Raw genomic sequence first — 5,000 nt, forward strand, 5'->3', positions numbered from 1 at the left:
TGAACGACTTTACGGCGCGATTTAAGATACCGATGCATGACGTGAACGACTTTACGGCGCGATTTAAAGCTATACCGATGCATGACGTAAACAAGATCACACCGATGCAGCACGTTAACATTAAAGCCCGCCTAATCCGATCGATGGAGGCCGTCTCGAGTGTCCAACTTGCTCACAAGAGCCGAGAAACAAACCGATGCATCACGTAGACAAGATCGTACCGAATGTTAACACAATCCAGAAGGAAATAATCTTAGATGAATATCGATTCTGATTATTGATTTTTCTTTCGCGATATTGATAGAAGACATCTGAATGAATTTCGAATTAATTCCGAAATCAAAAAAATATTTTCAATAAATTTTTTTTTCTAGAGTACCTCGGTCTTTTCTATTTTTTTCCAAGTTTCGTACGTCAATCAACATACATCCCAGAAAAAATCATCTCTCTAACTATCCTGGTTCAAAAGTTGTATCGGAACATTTCACGTCGAAAAAGAACATAGGCGAAAAAGGACGTGAACATTATTCCTTATAAAAACCAAACCCGACCATGGATTTTGATTCTGATTGTTGATTATCGCTATTAGAACACATTAGGAGGCAACCAAATCAAATTTGAGAAAATTCCACGATCAGAAAATTTTTTTCGAAAAAAAAAAAAAAATTCGAGGACACCTCGGTCATGGCAAGTTATTTTCCACAATCCATTCCCCAATCGACGTACATCACAGAAAAAATCATCTCTCTAACTATCCTGGTTCAAAAGTTGTATCGGAACATTTTCACGTCGAAAATATATCTCTAAGTCCAGACCGATGCACCACGTAATCTCGGGCAGACCGATGCACAACGTAAATGACGATCGGGACCGGGGCGATCGGTCGTATCTGACACCGCCGGCTCGGTTCTAACATCGTCAATGAGTCGGGGTTGAAAAAAAGGACGTGAACATTTTTCCTTATAAAAATCAAACCCGATCATGGATTTTGATTCTGATTGTTGATTATCGCTATTAGAACATATAAGGAGGCAACCAAATCAAATTTGAGAAAATTCCACGATCAGAAAATTTTTTTCGAAAAAAAAAAAAAATCGTAATCACCTCGGTCATGGCGAGTTATTTTCCGTATTTCATTCCACAATCAACGTACAACATAGAAGAAATCATCTCTCTAACTATCCTGGTTCAAAAGTTGTATCGGAACATTTCACGTCGTAATATCTCGCCAAGTCCAGACCTCGGCGATAGGTAGTATCTGACACCGTCCGCTCGGGACTGACATCGACTTGGACTCGGGCTGATGATGGGGAGGCGTTTAAGGACGTGAACATTTTTCCTTATAAAAATTAAAGTCGACAATGAATATTGATTCTGATTACTGATTTACGCTTTAAAAACACATTAGAAGGCAACCAAATCGAATTTGAGGAAATTCCACGATCAGAAAATTTTTTTCGAAAAAAAAAAAAATCCGAAAAATATTTTTCGATTCCTATTACTGATTTACTCTTTTAGAACACATTAGGAGGCAACCAAATCAAATTTGAGAAAATTCCACAATCAGAAAATTTTTTTCGAAAAAAAAAAAAATTCGAGGACACCTCGGTCATGGCAAGTTATTTTCCACAATCCATTCCCCAATCGACGTACATCACAGAAAAAATCATCTCTCTAACTATCCTGGTTCAAAAGTTGTATCGGAACATTTTCACGTCGAAAATATATCTCTAAGTCCAGACCGATGCACAACGTAAACTAGGGCTGAACCGATGCACCACGTAATATCGGGCAGACCGATGCAGAACGTAAACTCGATCATACCGATGCTTCACGTAATCTCGATCTTACCGATGCACCACGTAAACAAGGGCAGACCGATGCAGAACGTAAAGTAGATCTTACCGATGCACCACGTAATCTCGATCTTACCGATGCACCACGTAATCTCCATCTTACCGATGCACCACGTGAACTGGATCTTACCGATGCAGAACGTGAATTGGATCTTACCGATGCACCACGTAAACTCGATCTTACCGATGCACCACGTAATCTCAATCTTACCGATGCACCACGTGAACTGGATCTTACCGATGCAGAACGTGAATTGGATCTTACCGATGCACCACGTAAACTCGATCTTACCGATGCACCACGTAATCTCGATCTCACCGATGCACCACGTGAACTGGATCTTACCGATGCAGAACGTGAATTGGATCTTACCGATGCACCACGTAAACTCGATCTTACCGATGCACCACGTAATCTCGATCTTACCGATGCACCACGTAATCTCGATCTTACCGATGCATCACGTAATCTCGATCTTACCGATGCAGAACGTAAACTCGATCATACCGATGCACCACGTTATCTCGGCAGACCGATGCAGAACGTAAAAAAAAAGCTTACAGCACGCGGTGTTCCCAAGCGGTCACCCATCCAAGTACTAACCGCGCCCGACGCTGCTTGGCTTCAGTGTTCTGACGAGAACTGGCAATTTCAGCGTGGTATGGCCGTAAACAACATATATTGCGATATTTTCTATGATATCTCACTTTTTGGGAGCGGAAAGGACGTGAACGTTTTTCCTCATAAAAAATGAAATAACTTTTGGATATTAATTCTGATTGTTGATTTAAGCTTTAAGAACACATTAGGACATATCTCAATGAAATTTGAGGGATTTCCGAAATCGAAAAATATTTTTCGAAAAAAAAAAAAAATCCCAGAAGACCTCGGTCATCTCAAGTTTATTTCCATATTCTATTACACAATCAACGTACATCACAAAAGGAACCATCTCTCTAACTATCACAGTTAAATTTTTGTATCGGAACATTTCACGTCGGAATATCTCGCTAAGTCCAGACCGGGGAGATCGGTCGCATCTGACACCGTCCGCTCCGGTCTAACATCGTCTTGGAGTCGGGGTAACGATGGAGAGGCGTTTAAGGACGTGAACATTTTTCCTTATAAAAATTAAAGTCGACAATGAATATTGATTCTGATTACTGATTTACTCTTTTAGAACACATTAGAAGGCAACGCAATCAGATTTGAGGAAATTTCAAGATCAGAAAATTTTTTTCGAAAAAAAAAAAAATTCAAGAACACCTGGGTCATGGCAAGTTATTTCCCACAATCCATTCCACAATCAACGTACAACATAGAAGAAATCATCTCTCTAACTATCCTGGTTCAAAAGTTGTATCGGAACATTTCACGTCGAAATACCTCGCCAAGTCCAGACCGGGGCGATAGGTAGTATCTGACACCGTCCGCTCGGGACTGACATCGACTTGGACTCGGGCTAATGATGGGGAGGCGTTTAAGGACGTGAACATTTTTCCTTATAAAAATTAAAGTCGACAATGAATATTGATTCTGATTACTGATTTACGCTTTAAAAACACATTAGAAGGCAACCAAATCAAATTTGAGGAAATTCCAAAATCAGAAAATTTTTTTTCAAAAAAAAAAAAATCCGAAAAATATTTTTCGATTCTGATTACTGATTTACTCTTTTAGAACACATTAGAAGGCAACGAAATCAAATTTGAGTAAAATCCAAAATCAGAAAATATTTTTCGAAAAAAAAAAAAAATTCGAGAACACCTCGGTCATGGCAAGTTATTTTCCACAATCCATTCCCCAATCAACGTACATCCCAGAAAAAATCATCTCTCTAACTATCCTGGTTCAAAAGTTGTATCGGAACATTTTCACGTCGAAAATATATCTCTAAGTCCAGACCGATGCAGAACGTAAACTCGATCATACCGATGCTTCACGTAATCTCGATCTTACCGATGCACAACGTAAACTAGATCACACCGATGCAGAACGTAAACTCGATCTCACCGATGCACCACGTGAACTGGATCTTACCGATGCAGAACGTGAATTGGATCTTACCGATGCACCACGTAAACTCGATCTTACCGATGCACCACGTAATCTCGATCTTACCGATGCACCACGTGAACTGGATCTTACCGATGCAGAACGTGAACTCGATCTTACCGATGCACCACGTAAACTAGGGCTGACCGATGCATCACGTAAACGACGATCGAGAGGCGCGAAAGGACGTGAACGTTTTTCATTATAAAAATTGAAATAAATGATAAATAATGATTCTGATTGTTGATTATCGTTTTTAATATGCATTAGTAGGCAACCAAATGAAATTTGAGGAAATTCCGATAACAGAAAATTTTTTCGAAAAAAAAAAAAATTCATGAAATCCTCGGTCATCGCAAAATATTTACCATATTCTGTTCGATAATCAACGTATATTTAAGAAGGAATCATATCTGTATCTATCTTGGTTCAAATTTTGTATCGGAACATTTTGACCAAAGTCCGAGCTTCGGCCGAAACAGACACCGCTGACCTGGCCTATCGATCGACCGAGAGTCGGGGATAGAGCGTAAGTGTTGTCTGGAGGGGAACCCTGTGCTCTCCTGACATATATAGGGAAGGTGGTCGCGTTGGGCGATGCAGAACGTTTGGATCGGGAATTATATTTTTGGTTCAGCTATTGGAATATGGTTTATTGTTGGTATATATTGGCGAAATAACGTTCTTACTGACTGGGGATATTCATAAAAATGAGTCCGGAGATTTTCAGATCGAAGTCCGAGTGATCCGACTTGGAAGGCGTGTTGGGTGGGTCGAGATGGCTTAGATCGATCAGACGAGGCGGGCTAAGTGTTGACGTCATGCATCGGTCCATTTTCAGATTGAGTCCGAGTAATCCGACTTTGAAAGAGTGTTGGGTGCGTCGAGACTGTTTAGATAGATCGGACGAGGCGGACTAGGTGTTAACGACATGCATCGGTATATTTTCTGATCGGAGTCCGAAGAAATCGGCCCTAGTAGGCGCAGCGGACGGTCGAGACGGCCTCGGTGGGTCGGATCGATCGGGAAAAGTTTGCTAAATCGTGTCTGGAGGGGAACCTTGGGTTCTCCTGACATATATAGGGGAT

The 5,000-nt window shown here is 40.6% G+C and overlaps 1 non-coding gene across 1 annotated transcript; it reads right to left on the reverse strand.

Annotated features, from left to right (window-relative positions):
• Positions 1-2,411: 2,411 nt before the first annotated feature.
• On the reverse strand, positions 2,412-2,530 carry LOC123688282. The gene has a single exon (XR_006749811.1). It is a non-coding gene; the product is annotated as a 5S ribosomal RNA (ribosomal RNA).
• Between the last annotated feature and the right edge of the window lie 2,470 nt (positions 2,531-5,000).

This window comes from Harmonia axyridis, chromosome X (genome assembly GCF_914767665.1).
Source record: "Harmonia axyridis chromosome X, icHarAxyr1.1, whole genome shotgun sequence".
Classification (NCBI taxonomy): domain Eukaryota; kingdom Metazoa; phylum Arthropoda; class Insecta; order Coleoptera; family Coccinellidae; genus Harmonia; species Harmonia axyridis.